At 32.0% G+C, this 22,541-nt stretch overlaps 1 protein-coding gene across 2 annotated transcripts in view; it reads left to right on the forward strand.

Annotated features, from left to right (window-relative positions):
* LOC145304022 (uncharacterized) overlaps nt 1-22,541 on the forward strand; it is a 528,912-nt gene that overhangs the window by 77,710 nt on the left and 428,661 nt on the right. The window lies entirely within an intron of this gene.

The following is a 22,541-nucleotide window of genomic DNA, read 5'->3' on the forward strand; positions in this document are numbered from 1 at the left end:
CGACTCCCACCCCATCCCCCTCCCCCCCAAAAAATGATAATTCACACCTTCAAAATCCCTCCCTCTCTCTCTCTCTCTCTCTCTCTCTCTCTCTTTCTCGATTTCAAGGTTTAATGATTCAAAATGATGTAGGGCAACGGTAGCCGGTTCGAATCTTGTTGAAAATAAATTTTTTTTAATTGCTTTTTAAAAAGATTTTGAGTGATCTTTCAAAATTAGTTATGTTTTATTCTTTATTGACATTGTTTATAATGGTAGAAAAATATTTTTTTTCTTTTGATCTGATGTGCTTCAGACTGCTGGGATTAAAATTAAATTATGTTTATAACCACTAAGCTACAGAGGATATCAATTCATTATGGTCAATTTAAACAATTATTAAAAAAATCTAAATATTGTCTATATTGCCTCTGCCAATGAACATATTTGGTTGCCTTCAATTTTTTCTCTCTCTCTCTGAGTACATCTTAAAATTTTTTTAGTATAATATGTTGTCTATTGTGGTATGCTGGTCAAAGCACTGGCTATCAGATATAGAGATCAGGTGATGTTAAATTTTCATAATTTTTTTCAGTTTATTATTTCTTTCTCTCTCTGTCTGTTTTTATTAATTTGAAGAAAATAAAATGTCTCCTGTGGTATGGCAGTCAAAGTCCTGGCTTCCAGTTATGACGATCATGCGTTCAAATCCTGGTGTTGTTAGATGAGATTAATATGATTCAGTTTATTATTTCTTCTCTCTCTCTCTCTCTCTCTCTTTCTTACTTTCTTTGTGTATCCAATTAATTTTGAAGAAAATACGACGTCTCTTTTGGTATAGTGGTCAAATTGCTGGCTTCCAGTTATGATGTTCATGCGTTCAAATCCCGGTAGTGATAGATGTGATTGATATTTATTACTTTATTTTATTACTGTAGCCGCTATGGCCATTTCTTTTCTCTCTATCTTATTATGATGATTGCGGGTTCAAATCCCAGCGATGATTGACATGATTAATTTTTTTCAGTTTATTATTTCCTTGTCTATCGTGTCTTATGGATGCGAGTTTGAGTCTGACCAAGAACAAATTTATATTTTAAGTGACTGTTAGTACATTGTAAAGCTTTAAAAATATTTATTGCTTTACCATATATTACTTATTATCGCAGCGAGGGAAAATGATACTTAGTGTTTGGGTTGACTTGATACTTAGAACCTTCTGACTTGAACCGATGCAAAACTGGACCCTAATCTCTACCCCTGAGCTAAGATGTCAACTATGGAAAAATGTAAAATTTTATAATACACTATAAGATTTCAGTTTTTCTTTACCTTGTCTTTTTTCACATTTGATAATCGGTCTCCTTCATAGCTTGATTATAGAATGTTGGTTTCCTTATCCGTACGTTGCGGGTTCGAGGCTCTCCGAGAGGGGCAGTGATTTTGTTGTTGATCAAAATTGGGTGTTTCTGTGTAGTAAAAGTTGTCGCAAATATAGGTATTAAATAAAATATTTCTATTCCTTACTACCGAGAGCTAAAATTGTAACATATTGTATGGATGATTTGCGTCTATTGTCAAGTATATAACCAATGGTTTTAAACACTCTAATATCAACCTCGATCTGTTACATGCTTTTGTGTCACAATATGCATTAAATCGGGGGTTGGATATTTCAAAGGTGTTTCTGTTTTTCAACATTTTTTGGGGGGGTTCAGAAAGTTTCAATTCGGGACTGTCTTAGAAATGGAGTGTAACACTGAACTGCAGATTTTTAAAACCAAATTTTGACCTATTTTTGATCATATTTATACTTTTTTAAAAACGTTTTTTGTATAAATTTCTTCATACCTTAGAGGAATCTTTTTTAATAAAAAAGAATGTCTTTTATTTTGATATAGAACAGAACAGTTTATTTATATAAACACCCTTCATAAAAGCTGATTTTCAGTGGTTTATAATTTCATTTTCTACGCTTTAATTTTCATAAACTCTATAAAAAAGGAAAACCAAACAGAGGTGATGTAAAGAAGTGATTTATTTACAACTTGCGGCTACGCCCTAAGAGGCCTCTCGACACACTTAACCCTTAACGGTCGGGGGGGGGGCGTTGAACGCCCCCCCCTCCGGTTTTTTCTATCTCATTTTCTGTGTGTGAAAGTTAAAGAGCCCAAACTGCTTGACTTTTTAAGTATGGATATGACACACAACTGAGAGTTGGAATTTTTTGAATATCTCCATCCTGGCGGGCACAGGATGCCAGCAAACCTGGCAGGGTCATCCAGGTAAAGAGCAAAAATATTTTTTTGACTAAAACAAAGCATTTTATCATACCAAAATACTAAAAAATCCTCTAGTAGTACATCCTTATATGAAATACAGGTGTTCAAGTCACTTTCAGGTTCCAGGTATGATCCTGCAGGTCCTGATCCTCCAGGTCTCCAGAAATCTTTAAAAGGCTCCTGTGGCCGCAATTTTTGACTTAGAGACTTCAAATTTTAAACTTAAGCTTGTCTTACATGTCTACATAACGTATTAAAATTTCATGAAGATCCGCCGCCGTTTTCCCGCCGACCGCCGACTGCGGCGGCTGGCAGCTGCCAAGTACAGCTGCGGCCGCTGAAATTTATATTTTGATATTTCTAATGTAAAATTTACATGAAAATAAACATTTTCTGGGAAAAAATTTTTCTTCTACCTTCAAAAATAAGAAAATTACAGCCGTTTGAAATTTTTAAATAAAAAAAGACCTAAAAACAAAGGTTGTTAAATAAAAGGGTGAAGGAAGCGAAAATTGACTTAGACTTATAAAAGGTCGGAAATTCATTATCAAACAGGGGACTTGCACAAAAAAAATTAGCCCTCTAGCTCTAATAGGAACTGAGATAATGAGGGGGGGCGTTGAACGCCCCCCCCCCCGACCGATTAAGGTGCGGCAAGGGGCCCGACTGTAAAGGGTTAAGGTTGGTGGGGGGGGGGGGGATAGAGGGATAAAGGCGACCCTTTACTTTTTATTATATAATTTTTTTTTAAAAAAGTAATAGGGTGGAGGTATCTTTTTTTAACCTTCCCTGTACCCTGCCTGTACCTAAAAGAAGCTTTACTTTAAAGAGGAAATATTGGTATTGCAGTTAGCAAGATCTTAATCTACAAAATAGACACACTGTCACAATAGACATTCTGTTACTTTTATTTAATAATATCAAAATAGTTATGTGCTTTTCTGCTCTTCTACTGTATAATATGATAGTTAGTTTTTGCTGCGCTGCCTATAAACATAATTGTCCTTGCATACTTAGAGATTTAATTTGTACTAGTCTTTTAAATCAGCAGGTTTTTCTCCCAAAAAAATAATCAATAAATTCATTGAATTAAATTTGAAAGAGAAATTGAGAAAAAAGAAGAACATAATTAAACCTTTTTTAAAATAATTTTTGAATGTAAGAAAAAAAAATCCATCAACAGATATCATTTTCACGTCCCTATTTTAAAACTTAGTCTTTGACAGGGATCTTTAGGGATAAGACAATGGACGACAAATTGATGAACATCTCAAATAATTTTGAACAAAAGAATACTATTAGTTGTGGAAAAGTATGGACACTGCTAATTTACACAATCCAACTTGGATTTAATAATAGTACCCATGGAATTAGAGTCTTCGAATGAGATATGGTGTTTACGAAATTTTTAAGAACAGTATGATTTACAGCCCAATGTCCTCTCCCTCCCTCCCTGGTATTTGAACATTTGTTGTGGTTATTATTTCAACAGCATTTCTTGCAGATCTTAACAGCAACAGCTCAACAACATTCAACTGCAACAGCTGTTCTACAATGTAACCAAAAAAAACATCCATTACTTTTCGGATCAAGTGGCTGCATGCAGACAGAGAGGGGACAATGGGCGATTTATTACACTAGTCCCTAAAGTTCTATTATTGAATATTAATTGGTTGATTTAAAAAGTAGAGTGTGTAAACGTTTTTAACTACTAATTTTAATGTACAGAAGGGGTAATTTTGTGTATTATCATTGGGGATGTACTTCAATTTATCAGCCATTGTCTTATTCCTACTAACAACTAAATTAATTCGGAAAAAATCACGAAACCTATAAGTGTCGTTGGGGGTCAACCCTTAGTACAATTTGCGACCTTTTTGTCTGCCCCCAAATTATAATTTTAGATTTATTTCGCTTGTTAGGTATACCTGATTCCTGCTAACAACAAATATCAAATATTATATGCTTTTTGTCACATTTTCACTGGCTATCCAGTTTCAATTATTTCCCGTTGCTTTGTGAGGCACGTATCCCCTCATCAAATGCAACAAGATTTTTGCCATTTACAGATGCTGAATAAAAACTTTAGATTACCACAAGTGTATTTTAGTTTCGCCCTCCTGTAAAATAAATAAAATACTATATTTGATCAATAAAGATGTTCTTTACCTTGTTTTTTTGGCATTTTGTTCTATTCAGCCGATGATCAACTAAATTTATCAAGCGGCTATATGTCAGCTCATTTTTTTCTCAGCCGCGCTTTTAGCCTGGTAGTGCGAATGGGGCGTTTGTCCAATATTATGGTATGGAGACCGCTCTTCTATGAGTACTACTAAAATCCTACTTTTACTGCAATACACATAGACATTCTCATCGTCGGTTCGTCAATTGTGTAAACTTTATATCAAACATAGGTAGATAGTCTGGATGCGAAGCATTTCTGTAAAAGTCTTATTCGTACGTTCAAAGAATTTGAAAATTGGGGATCGCATCTCCAAGCCTAACCTCAAAAAATATCTTTAAAAAAACTTTAGTGGGAGTTTTTAAAGTCAGGTGTTTCTTATGTTAGGTGTCTTTTTAGAGTATAGTGTATTACATCAATGTAAAATTGTAATCGAGGAGATTGATCTTTAAAATATTTGAATCCTCAAATAAAATTGTAATTCAACTGCAATGTAATGACACGAAAAAATTATGAATTACCCCCACACTAACCATTTTGGACAACAATTCTATGAAAAACAAGGATGATTCCGTTAAATAGTAGCTTAGTATTTTTTTTGGGGGGGGGGGATTTATGGTTTTGCAGTAGACAGTCACTTCTTTATAGGATCTTAAGAATAAGACAATTAACGAAAAATTGATATGTGTACAATTACATACAACCCTAATGATGAAAAAAAATTCCATTTCTGTATATTAAATTATTGGTTAAAAAGTTTGAACAGTATAGCTTGGAACAACCAAAAAAATCAATAAAAGTAACTAAACTTCTCGAACCAACTTATAAAAAAAACATTGGTGTAAAACTTTGGGTATCAGTGTAATTTAAAGTCCAATATCTCCTCCCTTCCTGGCATTCTTGTATCATTGAATTTTAAGTAATTTATTAAAATCATTTAGCTGAGGCTGCCTTTATTAAATCGGCAACCAGCGGTCCATAAAATTAACGTAAGACTTTAAGAGTAGCTTCGCTAAACTAAAAATGCGTAACGAGCTTTAAAAAGTATTTTAAAACTTAATAATGTTTGCCTTTTAAGGATGAAAATAAGAGTTTTTAAAATCTTAAATGGAATTAAATGAAAAATTGATAAATAAAAGAAATTTTGCATTAAAACTTGTCTTATCCTTATATATAAGTAACAGGATGTCTATCTGTCTGTACCGAAGGATCTCGCTTACCGCTGAATCGATGAGGTTCTCCTTAATAATGTTCAGCTTCTCATAGATACTGGAAAAGTTTTTGGGATAGGGTACTACCAACCACCGACGAGAAATAACTACTAGTAAAAAATGTCTCCCCCCCCCCCCAAAAAAAAGTGGGGTCGAATTCAACCACCATAATCTCAATCGCTAACTACTGAACTGAATGAGTTCTGAATTTCAGAGAGATTTCACATAGGTTCGAGATGTTTTTTTAGATTGAAGTCTTGGGGGGTTAAAGCTATATCTTTCTCTCCACCTTCAAGTATAGTGGCGCAGCCGCTAGTGATAATTACAGTTTTAGTTGTCCTTGTTGAAGCTATCCCGTACTGTCATTTTAGTTTAAATTTGCATACTTTGCATAAAGATATAAAGATCTTAGTGTGCATTTCTTTTCGAAAAATATTATATTTGCATGGTGTTTTTATATTCGCAAAAACAGAAAAATGGTAAATAAATGAGGAGGGGTGTTAAATGTTCTGATTGAAGCTTGGGTAATTAGCATTTTGTGCTATTGTAATAATAATATACAATTCTGATGATTTAAAGGTGTGCTGCGGAAATAAATTCACACCAAATATCTTTACACGTGCCAAAATTATAATTGCACTTCTTTCTTACCCCTCCCCTAATCATTACATCTTTGCCTCTCAATAAAGAAATACCATACAGGATGTTTGGGACAGGTACACAGGTTTTTGGATGTAAACTATTATGGGGAAGACAGGCAATTTTAAGGGTGTTGATTTATTTACTGCATCCTATCCCTTTTTACGGGTGATAAAGGAGGGGTGGGGGGAATCAGGGTCAAAATTCATACAATACACATATTTTTGAGTTCAACGAATGTTTTTGAAGGAATTATTTTGTCGAATAAAACTAAACATTAGTTAACTTTTTGATGGTGTTTTTTGTTGTCTCTTTTTGCCTCAATACTTTCCAAAAAGTTACGTACATTTTCGGTCAAATGGGTCTCTATAACCTGCAAAAGATTTAGTTAAATTGTGCTTAATCGTCTTAGGAGTCATCATTCAAACTTTATCCCAACTAATTATAGAAAAGGAAAGATTTTAAAATGAAAACTAGGGTTTGCAAAAAATCAATCTCAATCAAAGAAGGGAATAAGAGATTTAACAGAGAATAAAACGCGTTTTAGAGGATTTAAAAAGCACGCAGCACGTGTCAAAACAGATTTAAAAGTCTGTAAAATATAGTATAGTGTTACAAAAGAAATAATAAATCAGTTGAATATGCCATGCCCGTTCATTCATTGGCTTAAAAACCTATGAGAGATATATTTAATCTTGAATACGAAATAGCAGTATCAAAACATTTTTACTAATTTTGTTTATCGTAATTGTTGGTATACATTAATTTATTTTCTTGTTTCTTAAGATTCATAGCTACAGCCGTTATTTGGATTTTGAAGGTTAACATTTTTAAAAATCTATTTTGTAAGACCACAAACGACCAACTTTTAAAATATGACAAATCGTGAGGGAGGAATAAAGTTCATAGATTGTAAAATTTTAAAAATGGGGGGGGGGGGGATATAATTGCATAAAGTCTTTGATTAACTGATAGTCTGTCTGTATTTTTAATTATCATTATATTTGTTAAATAAGATCTCTAAAACTGCTTGAAAAATTTTATTATAGCTTTGATTTGTTTATGAACTGTCGATGGGCTTTTTTGCTAGGAGTTGAATAGTTGAAGAAAATTTAAGACGGGGGGGATGGAAAATCTGTTGGAACATATATTACCTTTCACATATGTATATTAGATCTCCTACAATTTTGGATGAAAAAGCAAAAAAAAGGGGATTTTTGCATAAACCTTTGACACTTGCAGTTTTAGACTTCCATGGAATATTTGGTGTTTTTCCAATAAGGGGTAAGTAAAGGGATTTAAAGGGATATGACAAAGGCCGATAAATTGATTTACATCCCCAATGATGATACACAAAATTAGCCCTTCTGTAGGTTACAATTAGTGGCTGAAACGTTTGGACACTCAACTAAATGAATTAACCAATCATAATAAAGTGCCAAAAGTTGTCAAGCCATCGAATAAGAAAACTTATTAAAGGGGATTTGAACCTTTAATAGATATTCCTTATGTTAATATGTTTAATCAAAAAAGAGTATTATATTAAAGGATTATTGATTATTGTTAATTAAAATTGTTATGTAATTTGACAGGATAGAATCGTTAATTTAATTTAAAACGTAAGAAGATAGTTCTTGTATCAATTCAAAATGATGTTTTAAGCATAGCAACCCTTCATAGATATATCAATCTTCGAAAGGGTAAACAGTTTTAAGGTAGAAAAAATCTAAATATAGATTAGGCCCTGCCTTTTCACGTAGGAATTTGCAAATAATTTATCATGCATTGTGATATCCCTGTATTCATTCCTGATGTCAGATGGATTAACGACTATCTGCCAACATTTAGATTTGAAAAAATTACTTTCAGTAATGGGATGGCTTCTTTAGGCATATTTCATACCATATCGCGAAAAAAAATTTGTAGATAGACAGTTAGGGATTGAATAAGTTTACACTCTACAAATTTCAATTAAGTTTTATTAAGATACCCTTATTGGTTGGGGTGCTAGATCGATTCCTGTCAAGAAAAACGGTTGGATTTTTTAGTGATTAATTAAGTCAAAATTCTACATATTTTGACCAAGTTTTAAAAAGACTTAATATTGGTTGGAATTTGGGATTCTAAATCGAATTTAAGATTTTAACGTTTTCCTTATTAGCTTAATGCTTGAAAAAACCATTATACAATATACATTTTTAAAAGGTTTCGTGATTTTTATTATTGAAGTTTTTTAATGTCATACTCTATAGATAATTTTTCCAGATGTCCATTTTTTATTTTTTTTTAGCTTCGCCACTTATGGATGTTGTCATCCTTGTTTAAAATTAAAATCTAATGAGGATCGACGAAATCTAAACAAATGAGCCGTAATTTTTGCTAATTTGATATTGTTTATGTATATTGTATAAACATATCTTTTTGTTTATAGGCCTTCTAAATTCTACTACTTAATGGCAATGAGACAGACAAAGGCAACAGGGAGAAAGAGGACAATGCTAGTTTAGTTATTTCTCGCATCGTATTATAAACACCTTTCCTCGGATATAAAATGTACAATTATAAGATGAAAACCAATTTTTTTAGCCCCTAGATGCCAAAGGCACAGTCTAAAAAAACTGGTTGTAATCTTATGATTGTACATTTTTATATTCGTAGAAAACTGGATATAATACGTTGCTAGACATAGTTTTTGATGTATTGATGAGAATTGGTTCTAATCCACAGGTTTCTTACGAATACGAGAAAAATTATTCATGAATTTATTCATTCCTCTAATAGGTTTGAGCTACTAAAGTCAGAATTTTACATAGAATCATTAGAAGTAAGATTAGTATAATCAGAAAGATTTATATATCTATTATTAATTTGATAGTCACAAAGGCAACAGGGAGGGAGAGGACAAAGTCAGTTAAATTAATTTTGAACCCATTCTTTCTCCATACATTAAAATTAAATTATCAGCTATAAAAGGCAGAATTTTAATTACAACAAGGATGACAACATCCATAAAAGCGAAGCACTGAAACGGTAGGACAAACAGACATTAACACATGTTATAGTGTCAGAACTAAATAATCAGAATATAAATGTATATGAGTCAAGATTAATTGTAAGTAAATTTTTTGAAAAATTGCTTGATGCAGGATAATGCTTCGCTTATAATATTGTACTTTGTTGTTCCAGGAATCAGTATACCAAAAATCAGATCAATCGGATAATTAGATCATATAAAAATTTGTTGTTAAAAAAGTGAAAAAATGAACATGTTGAAAATGGACGTACGGACATTCTGGTAACGATTATAGAGTTGCTACGCTTTCTAAATTGTACCTAACTACTACAGGGATCACCATACAAAATTTGAACTCAATACGACAATTCTAACATGCCTAAATTAACGAAAAAAGCTATCCGTTACAGACGTACGGACGGACCGACCCAAATTGTAGAAAAGCTTCGCTTTTAAAAAGTAGGGTTGATGTTATTTTCCTTAGAAAAGCAGATGAATATAAAAAGGGAGGGACAGGACAATATTAGTTATATTGTACTTGAAACGTTGCTTTCCCCAAAATATGTGTAAGCTACACAAGGCATAATTTTACTCATATGAATTTTACAGGGGAGAAACTATTTTCTCTTCCATTTTCATATCCCTAATTCTTTAGGTTTAGGTAGTTTAATGCAGGGAAAAGACAGTTGAAGAGTATTTTATCTGCATAAAAGTTATGAAATATTTTTTGGGCCAATAAAAATAAATCAATATTAAGTATGTAGTATTTTATTTTTCATTCTTTTGTATTCAAAAAAATTACAGAGAAAGGCAAAATATTATTTTTAGGTGTAATATCCCTAACGCTACTAAATTAAAGTAAAAAGTTTGTTTAAAATTAATGGTGTACTTTCAAATTCGCATAGTGTTTCATATTCGCAAGAGACAAAATAGCAATATACAAGAATGTTTTAAATCATGAAATAATAACTTTCGTATTGATGTATATGTATATCAGCAAAAACATACAAATATCGTTATATATAGTATAGACAGCTTTCTGCAGATAGAAAAATAAAAATTTACAAATTACATGATTTTTCAGTATAACTCATAGCCGGTTCTAATCTAGCGGATATTAATTTATATCAAAGTCATACTAGAAATTGCATGATCACATTTTGATAAATTTATACATTGTTTGGTAGTTTTTGTATCTTGGTATGGCCGTTGCATAATCAGTGCCATTGGTATAACTATTATGGTGGTGTTATATTGGTGGAAGTGTACGCGCACTAAAACTAATTAGGTATTGTTTTAAAGTTTATCAGATTAATTACTCTATTTCTTACTTAAACATCTGTGTGCAATGATTTCCGCGACAATAAGAATATAGAAAATTGCTACGACAGTCAAACTAACCAATAATAGTAGCTTAACAACTTTGGGAACTTTTATTGATTTTGGATTGGTTAGTTCATTTAGTTAAGTGTCCAAACGATTTAACTACTTAATGTAATTTACAGAAAAGGCATTGAGAATGTACTGTACATCAATTTATCAGCCATTGTCTTATCCCTTTAGATCTCTGGCTATTATAAACCAATATTTTGTTATTGCATCATTAATGAATTTTATTATGGTTTATCTTTATCAATTTTCTGATGATAATTGGCTCTTCTGTTTATGCTGTCATTAGCTAATCGAAATTTGGCGATTCTGTATAATTGGTTTTTGCGCGGAATTGAGGGCACTCTCTTAACATCTGGTCCAGTTAGGCAGGGTTACAAGGATAGGACATTTGTATATATCAAGAAATAAGAAAATATACAATAAATTAATATACACCCCCGATAATGATTCACAATATTTGGAACCAAGCAAACAAAATTTAATTAAGTACCCTAAATCTTTAAGTCAATACATTAGACAACGTTGAATCAAAATATTGGTTACCAGTGTAATTTACAGTGCAATGGTCCCTTCTTCCCTAAAAGATATTCAGCTAGGAACCAACCAATCAAAATTCAATAAAAAATTGACCCATCGAATAAGAGTATGGCTATAAAATAATGGGTATCAGTGTAATTCCAATATCCCCTTCCTCCCTTAGTAGAGTTAAGTGAATAAATAACAGGGAACAGGGAAGGAGGGAAAGTGTAGCTTAGTTGAAAATACCTCTTTTTCTCAGGAGCTACATAATTATAAGCTAAAAATTGCAGCTAAAACTATTTTATCTACTATTGCCCTTTCACTATATCTGTACCAAAAACTAAAGTGAAGTTAAGTGTAGCAATTTATCTATTAACTTTCACCTAATTTTACCTAATTTTCTTCTAAATTATAGGTAAATTTAAGCATTTACTTTTGGAGAGAAAAAATAAGAAAAACAGCTAATGCAGAAAAATTACTAGTAAAGTACAGAGACAGAATTTTTAAAATTTATACAGGAATTATAATGACTAGTTTCAAATCGATATAACAATTCTATCCTGCGTAAATCAAAATATAAATTCTTTTAAATCAAAATATAGAAAAACTTTGTTTTTAAAAATCTACAATGTTATATTATAGAATTAGAAGCCACACCCCTAGAGGCCCGTATGGGCATTTTAGAGAAATGGGGAAGGGTAGTTTTTCTTTAATGGTTGAAGGTACTCTTACCTAAAATAGTTATTAACCTTTCCTACACGACTATTAGAAGAATAAATGTAAAAATATAGATGTATAACCAGACAACTACCTGGATCCCCCTGTTGGAAACCTTTTCGTCTGCTAGCAAATATCTGTCTGCTCTTTTATAGCTTCGCCATCAACAAGAATGATAGTTCTTAATTCATATTAATGGATGACAGGCAAATTCCAGTCTACCTTTACTTATTACTGTACTTTTTTAACTCTTGTAGATTCTTGGACAGTAGAGTAACTGTCACCCTCTTTTATCCTTGTCAAACGTGCGTACATTTTCAGACTTTAGAGTAGCTATCACCTTTTCTTATCCTTGTACTTTTAAACTCGTATACACTCTTGGATAGTAAAATAACTGTCACCTTCTAATGCTTTTGTACTTTTTTAACTTGCAAACTTTTTCAGACAGTAGAGTAATAATCACCTTCTCTTATCCGTGTACTTTTTAAATATGTGAACATTTTCAGACTACTTGTTATCCGTTACCTTGTTTCAGCCATGTACTTAATAAACTTGCATACATTCTCGGATAGTAGAGTTGGTGTCACCCTCTTTTATCCTGACAATGGATATGGAATACATGGATATTGTGAGATATTCTTGCATACCCTGATAAAATGTTTCTTTTACCTAGCTAATATAACGATACTCCCCATTATGACTTTACCCCATCCCTTCCCCTGACTATGGAAGAACTTATTTGATTTTATCTGAGGCCTTTATTAGTAATCTAAATTTACGTCATAAATACTTCTGTCACTATAACCACATATTTTATATCCATTATCCTGACCTTGAAAGGTAATTTGTTCTTGCACACCCATAACAAAAGGCTTCAATATATTTTTTTATTCTGTAGCGCAGCTACTCTATGATATACTGGGTATGTCCGTACGTCCAGCAGTCAGTTACTAAACAGTCTTTGAAAAAAATATGCAGTTCTTCAGCAAAATAGACTCTACAGTATCTACTCAAGTTGAAAAGTCTCCAAGTTTTCTTTTAATATAGTTCATGCAATCTCCTTTTTTATTAGGGGGGGAGGGGAATACACTGCAAATTTACCAAACTTTGTATCTACTAATTCATCAACACGTGGGATGTATATGAGTTTAATGTCTTATGCCTTAATATCCCTGTTATTTACTGATTTTACATGTTTTATTTTCATTCCTTGGATTCGCTGCGTTTATATGTTGTCATCCTTGTTTAAAATTTCGTTTTGCAAAAAAAAAATAATAGCCCATAGCAATATTTATGTAGAATAGAAGTTCATCTAGTTTTTTTTTATATTTTTACAGTTAGGTTTAGATCTTTAATATCTATTAAAAGCGAAGCTTTTTTATAATTAGGGTCCGTAACGGATAGCTCTTGCTCTTATCATTAATTTAGGCATTCTAGAAATGTCCTATCGATTTCAAACTTACAACAATTTATTATGTGATATTCATCCGATTGTTGGTATACTGATTCCTATTACAATAAGGAACTATGTTATGGGCGACGTATCTCTATAATCAAGTTTTAAAAATTTAAGTATGTCCTCAAACGTTATCATGTGTTTAAGCACCATTGCAATATTTTTTCAATAAATTTGGTCTATTTTTAGGTTTTAAATACATTAAACAAAAGCATTATAATGGATATAATATTAAGGGATAAGGTAATGAAATAAAAAAATAACACCCCAAAATTAAGTTTAACAAATAACCTCTGAAGTTTGTACAACTATAATTTACAGCCCATTGTCCTCTCCTTCCCTGAGCATTATTGAAAATTCTAATTCAGGGAAAAGGGAATGTAATTCTGATAAACAATAAACAAGTAAAAATTTCCTCAACCCCCTTATCTCCCCCCCCCCTTCTTTCCCACTTCCCTTTCAATTACAAAAATTACAATTAAAAAACAAGTTTTACTCCAACTTTACTCCAACAAAAAAATTAAATTTCGGCAATTTCAAATGGAATTTATTTGCTGAATAGCAGCCCCTGGTTGTAACTAAATATATAAGAAGCTTATTTTTAATTCATAGATCTTTTATCAGACAGTCATAAAGGAAAAGTTAAATAAAAAATAAATATTTAATAATTTCCTTCCAATAAAATTAGTTTTAGAGAGAAATATTGGTTGTACTTAATCATCTATTTTGTCTACAGCTTTTTATTTTGCAATTGAAATACATTGGATGTTTCCTTCCAAGTGCCTAGTATAGCAGAGAAACCCTCCACCTTCCCCTTATTTGATATAAATTGAAAATAATGGAAGGGAGGATAGTTTTTAATGTATTGTTATTCCTTTAGATCAGGATAGGTTAGGTTTTATTGGGTACTGCGTAGCCCTGCAGGGTTTGTACTACGCAGATATAGGTCCGCAGGGGTGAGGCATAGGAAAAAATCACTACACCACCCCTTAAATCAATTTATTAAAGTGCTTTATAGTCTTAAATAACGGGAGTCAATTTTGCATCTGTAATAAAATCCGCCAAAAAATTAAGGCCTTATACTGCCAAACGATTTAAGGAATTCATAATGAATTGGCTCTTATAAAATCAATTTAGGACCAGCTCATTTTTTCCTGGCTTAAAACCTGGCGGGGATGAAAAATAGGTGTTGCAATATTTCTTCCTACGCAATGAAACACTTTGTTACCGTGATAAAAGGTGCCAAAAAAGGATATGTGCGCTTTAAGAAAGATTGTTTTGTCTCAAAATAGATTTTTAAAATCTAGCACGATATTTTTGTTAATTGTACAGAAAAATACAATATCTAACATGTTAATTTAACATAATAAAAAGCTTTATTTTAGATAGCTGTTGAGCTCCAAGCATCTAAGGGAGGGAAGAAGTAAAGTAGCTAAAAATACTATTTTATGCAATAGTAGTCATGTAGATCAACTTCATAATTTGACAAACGCACAATTATAGTAGGTTCATTTTGCTTTGAATAGATTTGTAAATTCTAAATATTCGGCAGCTTTTTCTTACAGTGCCTAGCAAGGACAAGACCACCCCACAACCTCTTCTTAGTTTGAATTTTGAAAATCTATGGGGGGGGGTTAGTTTATCTTAAGTTAGGTTAAATTGGATACAGATTGTCATTAATTTTGTGGTAGAATAGGCTATATTGGATTAGGCCCCGCTTGGTTTGGGCATAAAGAAAGAAAAAATATGCCCTGTTTTCAATTCATTTCCAAAATAATGCTTGGGGGTTCAGTTGTCACTAGGCACTTTGAGGGAAAGTACCAAATATATTTTTATCTATTCTAAATGGATAGTAAAAGAATTTTAGCGTCAGGCTTTAAAGATAAATCATTTTCTATTTTTGTATTTGATTAATTGATTTCATAGAATACTAAAGTTAAAACAAGGAAGGCAACACCCATAAAAGTAGATTGAACCCTGTGTAAGAAAAAATATTATTTTAGTAGTGGGTATAATTCTTCAGAAGTGATAATGATTTTGTTTATTATATTATGAAATTGTTTTACCCTTTAAAATCCCTGAATTTTATTCTATTTTTAGCTACCTGTACTTTCGTCAATTTTTTTCTATGTTCAAGATAAATTAATATTTTAAACACCACTAAAACATTTTCGGGAATGGGAGAGATATTTCTTTTGAAGAAAAACATTTGTATTATGGTCAAAAAATCTTCAAAATATTTTTAAGCAACAAACTTCGTCTCCTAAAACTGAAGAACTGTTAAGGTTGTCCTTATCAATAATATGTATACCTGCTTGTCCTTTGGTGGCTTTTACATATTTTTACGGGAAATGCGACAACCCCTTATTTCAATTGCAGGGAAGGTTTTAACCTATAAAATCATATTATTAAAGATGCATGAAAAGGCTTGAAACTCAAATAAAGTTATGAATTAACCAAATAAGATTTAAAAAAGGAAAATTGCATGTCTTTTGGCTCGAAAGAAAAATCAATGATTGTAGATTTGTTTTTGGTATAGAAATAAGTATTCCTTCAAAATAGATATAATCTTAACAATATATTTAGCAACTAAAAAACAAAACATTATATCTGATAATAAAGAAATAAAACAGAAGTATCTTTAATAAGGTTTATAATAGTCTGTCAATGTTAGTTAATATGTTAGTTATTTTTCCTTCTCTTTTTTAACTTTCTAAAATGAACAGTTTGTTCTATTTACACTATTTCAAACAGCTTTTTTGTAATCTATTACAGCTGAAATTGTCGAACACTTCGGATGAATGTCAATTAAAGTGCTTGAAACTTCAATACATCATTTTTTATGCACAGGATCAGTGAAAGAAACCCAACTGAAGAAATCCTGTTTTGCCTACAGATTTTATAACTAAATGATACTTTTTTCCAATCCTTTATTATGCCCATAGTAATCAGACAATTTTATAGAATTTATTTCCATTTGTGACAAACAAAATTAGCCCATTTGTAGACTAGAATTATCGGTAGAAAAGTTTGGATACTGGCGCTGCTAGTTTGTTTTAGCCTATGATATTCATAATAAAAACAAGGAGGACAATATCCATAAAAGCGAAGCTCTAAAACGGTAGGACAAAAGGACATTAACACTGTATAGTGTCAGAACTGAATAATCAAAATATAAGACGTATAAGAGTCGAAGCAAAATTGTCGGACATTCTGGTAACGATTATAGAGTTGCTACGCTTTCTAAATTGTATCTAACTACTACAGGAATCACCATGCAAAAATTTAAATTGATAGGACAATTCTAAAGTGCCTAAATCAACGAAAAAAGCTATCCTTCACGAACAGACGGACGTACGGACTGACCCTAATTATAGAAAAGCTTCGCTTTTAAAAATATTACATTGTTTAAGCTGTGTTACTTATGGAAGTTGTCATCTAATGCTCTTTTTGATTATTTTAGAAACCCACAAAAAAGTAAAAACATTGGCTTGAATTTAAGACCAAATTTTGTGATTTTAAACCATAAATATTGGTCAGCAAAAGTTAATTTTTGGATTTGTATAACTTGTACTATTTCAGTGACAGTTTAGCCAATTTACATCTCTTTCTTTCCCTCGAAATATATCTGCTATAAAGGCAAAATTTAACACATAACCATTAAAAGGAAGATCAATTTAACGTCAATTGTCTAATTCCTTAAACAGATAGGAAGAGGACATTGGACTGTTAATTACACTAGTACCCAAAGTTTTATAACCCTGTTTTCTTATTTGTTGGGTGAAAAACTTTGGGTACTTACTTTTAATATTAATTTGTTGATTTCAACCCGACAGTGACCAAAATTTGATCTATGTAATGAGTAATTTTGTTTATTATTATTGGGGATGTACATTAATTTATCATCCATTGTCTTATCCCTGAAGATCCTTGTGAATTCAATGAAAGAGAAAATATGTATGATAGAATTATCCTATTCATTTTAAACCTATCCGTTGTGTTTTGTAAAAATATTTTCCATTTTAAATAGACTACGACGTCTCTCTATCCGTATGTTTGAAGTAAAAGATCTCTGAGATAAAAAGATTAAAAGCTTCATGTGATCTACAACCGTTTGTTCACCTTAAGCCTGTACAAAAAGTTGGAAATAATTTCAGTCGGCCAAAATGATATATTCCTAATTTAGTAAATTTCTAACCAAAAATGATATATTCAAGCTTCCTATAATATACCACGGAAAATGATAGGATAATGGACGGTAATATTATCTTTCTCTCAAATCCATATATATAACTTTGCCTTTGCTAGAAGGTAATTTTTGGAAATTATTTTTTTTGCTGAAAATTTAGAGGCAAATGAGGTTTCAGTTGTGAGATATCCCTAATCCATGAAAAAATACATAAAATAAACTCAGCCAACCTAGATTATTGATTTTGTATATTTGTATGAGAGGGTCTACAAAAATACCAAGGCCGATTTGTCAAATAGTAGCAAAGCTGTTTAAAGGCAATATAATTAAGGTCCACCATTAAGAGTGTTGAAGAAGGAGAGAATTAGAGTGTAATATCAATGCCTTAACTGCTAATGGTTTAATGGCAACTACCTTATACGGACAAAGCTGCTGTTCCTGACACTTTAACGTCAGGTCCAACAACCCAGGATAACTAAGGGCAGTCAAATTCCTTAAGGTTAAGTAACACCCATTAGCCAACCAACAGTTTGATTGCACGACCTCTGACTGGAAGTCCTAACTGTACAGGGTAATGAGTTGCGCCTGTTTTGGGCAAATGCATTTGGGTTATTGGAAATCAACACTTTCATCTATATTTTCGACACTATCCAAAATAGCACCTTTTTTATTATTTTGTGGCTCCACTGATTTTGTAACTCGACGAAAGCGTGGTACCAATTTATGACATTTTGTTCCATAAAGTCACGAAAAGATGCCGGGATACAGGGATAGGTGAATGGAGGATATAATAAATCAAATTTCTAAATATTTAAAAATTTTCTCTCTGTTATATTATGTTGCTTGGATTAATGTCTATGTAAACATCAAATATATTCTTGTTGAAGGGGTTGAAAATGAGGGAAATGCAGACCTTCAATATTAAGGGGTGCGTTGACACCTACCTAAATTCCCACTTCTACACGCTTCTGTTTGTATTTAAAGTGTCAATAGTCGATATAAACTATAGATATATAAATATATATACAATTTCATTAGTTTATACCGGCTATTTGGCTTTTCAAAAAGAGTTCGTGGCTGACATAATATCGGCATAATATTTTTGAATATTTGGGATTACTATATAGTCTTAACTAGCGGCTTCGTCCCTAGCCTCTAGGGGCTTTGTCCGAAGTGGTTTGATCAACCTAATTTTTTGTATTTTAGATTTGAAAAAAAAGTAAAAATAATTGGGGTTTTTTTTTGGCAATAGTCGACTTTTTAAAGTTAAGTTTTAAAAAGAAACAAATTTGGGGGGGTCCCACTCCCCAAGAAAATAGCTTAAAACCATCACAGGACCAGTAGGTATATTCCCTGAAGAGTAGAACCCATTCGGCTCAGCGATTACCGAGATCTTATGCTTCAGACGAACAGACAGACGCCGTTCTACTTTGTATTATCTTAATAAAAAGTAGTCATGTCTGACATAATATCGACATATTGGAAGCTAATATTATATAACTGCATAATAGTTATGTTGACATAATAACGACACAATTCTTTGAAACGGGAGGGGGAGGGGGTCTACGTCAGTCCCTGACTAACCTATATTTTTAACCTTCACTATAAGATGATTAAAAGTTGGCATTGCCCCCCTTCCAAAAAAAATGGGTGTACAATCATTTTCGCACATGAAGCACAAAATCAAATCAGAAAAAGCACATACTATTACAACAGCACAAAAGCCACTTTTCCTTTCCATCACTCTTAATCAATGAAAAGTATTATGTATATGCTGTTGGGTTTTTATCCTAATGGAAGCATTTTGCAGATGTGTGATTACATGCGGAAGTGAATGCACACCATAAAATCATCTCATTTTCACAATTTTAGTCAGGGATATAATAACACATCAAGAAAAACACAATATTATTCAGCAACAATTATCTGTAATACAAGGTAGAACGATGTATGGCCGTCTGTCTGTCTGAAGCTTAATATCTCAGTAACCACTGAACCGATTGGGATCTACTCTTCAGGAAACATACCTACTGGTCCTGTAATAGTTTTAAGCTATTTTCTTAAGGGGTTGGACATCCCCAAACGAAAATTATAAATTCCTAAAAATAGGTTGTCAAAATCTACCTACCCCCCCCCCCGCTTCAAGTGCCTATCAAGGCCTCTAGTGGCGTAGCCTCTAGTAATAATAAAAAAGGAAAGGCAGACAATGCAACAGTCTATAATTCTAAATGTCAGTCTGAATCAGCTAGGAGAAACATTAATTTCTAGGCTCCTATTCAAGATAGGAACCTAAATTGTTAAATGACGATTCCTAATACTCAATGGCTTCTAATATAAAACTAACATTGAATGTTGACGGGATGATTTCTTCAGATATTCACAATAAATATCTTATTATCATATTTTGATTTAAGTTGTTTTCAATTTTCAAATTAACTTTCGTTTATATCCTGGAAATAGGGTAAAAAAATTAATCTAAGTATCTTTCTTTAGATACAATGTCCCTCCAATACGTGCCCATTCTTATATGTAAATTTATAAGTTTCGAAATATATTTTATTCAAAAGGGACAAATTGATTTCTCTTTTATCTATCTATCTGATTTTAGAACCTTATTATTTTCAAAGCTACTCTATAATTCCAAATGTCCGTGTGTTTTAATAGAGAAGTAACTCTATTATTCCCTTTTTCTGTCCGTCAGTCAGTTCGTAACTCTATGGGAGAAATGTAATTTTCTCAACAGCTATATTCAAAACTAGCGGCTACGCTCCCCTAGAAGCCTCTAGTGGCACTTTTAATGTATTTTTTTTTAATGATAAGATACCTAACTATGTTGCTTTCAAGTTTCTACGATACCTAGCTATGTTGCGTAGGAGTCTCTATAAATTTTTTTAAAAAAATTGTAACTTTTCTTGGGAAGGTGGTGGTACCCTCCCCCAAAGTAGTTATAAACCTTCTCGGGACCTATGAGAAGCTACCCTGTTAAGGAGATCCCAATCGGTTCTGCGGTTAGCGAGATCCTTCGGTAAAGACAGACAGACACACAAACAAACACACATCCTGTTACTTTATTATAGGGATAGACGGCTGAATTTTTTTGTGAAGATTTCCTATACTAATGAGCATCCGGTATGTAATTTACTTTGTCCGTCGGGCTGTCAGACATGCTACAAAATACATATATCAAAAATCTAAATACACTTTCGAAATTTATCTTATTTTTCTATTCTTGTGTAAATCACCCCCCCCCCTCACACACTGTGCACGCCACTACTTGTAAGTAATAATAATAGAGAAACCATGTATTTATGTATAAGTTATTTTCTTGTATTTATTCGAATCCGGTGGATAGAAACCGGTTCTCATCCATACGAAAAAACTATGTCTAGCATCGTATTATATCCAGCTTTCTACGAATATAAAAATGTACAATCATAATATTTAAACCAGTTTTTTTAGCCGGTGGCTCCGGCACCTCGGGGCTAAAAAAACTAGTTTTAATCTTATAATTGTACATACTATATCCGCGGAAAGCCGTTTATAATACGATGCGAGAAATAACTATTATTGTTTTAAAAATCCAAATTTTTTGCTGCCTTTTTATTGATATTATAATGTTAATGACTAATCGACTTTATATTATATTTTACATTTTAACAGGGTGTAGCTTCATTATTTTTACTTTTTTTATAAGGATATAATATTGAGCTACAGTTACTCTGCTAGAGTATTTAGATGTTCATTTTTAAACCAATTATTGCCTTAGAATGGTCCTACAAAATAAGAATAAAGACTATGTAGATTAAACAAAAGTGGTAATATTTAACATATTATCAACATGACTTATTGTAAACTGCACAAACTATCTACAAGATGGGCTTATACCCGACGGGGCTCTCTTTCACCTAACCGAGACCTAGCCCCACCAGGGTGCTCTAAACCTCAGGGGCCTATGCCTGCGGTTTCCTAATATTGCAGGTCTTCCCATCACCCAATATAACCTCACCTAGACTGACCTAATGTAATAAAAACATTTGTATAAATGAAAAATGAATAGGGGTTTCTATGCGCAACAAGACAATTTTAAGGAAAACTAAAATTGTCTGTCTGCTTAAAATCTCTAAATATCCATATTTTTAAAATTTTGAAGCACCATTTTTATGCGTATATTTTTTTCTCCCAAAAATTAGGGCTTTTAAAAGAAGTAATTTAAGATTTTTTCCGCGCGACTTTATACAAAATGCAGCACTGTAATAAAACTTTTTATCTGTCAATTTATTTCAATAATAAAGCTACTCCTTAATTCACTTAGTTTGTCTTTACAAAGAGGGGTGTCATTTTGTTGTTAGAGTTAGCTTTCTTATAAATATTGTCGGTCCGTCTGAATCTCCGTAACGGATAGCTCTTCTTGTAAGTTGGAATGTTAGAATTGTTCTGGTGATTTAAAACTTAGCATCATAATTCCTGTAATAATTAGGTTAGAAAGCATAGCAACATGTTGATTTTTTTGTAGGTAAAAATCTTTATTATACAATTTTTTCTCTATTTTTTACAGTGCCTAGTGTTAAACAAAAGCAAATTATACTAAAATAATTACATTTTATTTAGATGCGTGGCATCTCAAAAAATGTCCTTTCCTAACTTTATTAAAAGTCATGCACTTAATTTTTTTTTGAAACCTACAAGCTTGAATTTTTAAGAAAAGATGTTCTTTAATTGCCCCCTTTGCCCTAGCATCTAGGGTTAAGCAGACTTTTTAAATGCTTTAAATCATCATCAGGAAAGATAAAAATAGCCTAAAACCATCCTAGGAGATATATGAATATAGTAGTTCAGAAGTTGGCTAGATCTTAACAAACAAACAAAAACCTTATTACTTTGCCTATTTGGATATTATTCTATTTAATCAAGTTTATATGGTATGGACATTTTTATACTTGTTTTTACTTAATTGATCCAAAA

Source organism: Acartia tonsa, chromosome 13 (genome assembly GCF_053477335.1).
Source record: "Acartia tonsa isolate MP-2025a chromosome 13, ASM5347733v1, whole genome shotgun sequence".
Classification (NCBI taxonomy): Eukaryota; Metazoa; Arthropoda; class Copepoda; order Calanoida; family Acartiidae; genus Acartia; species Acartia tonsa.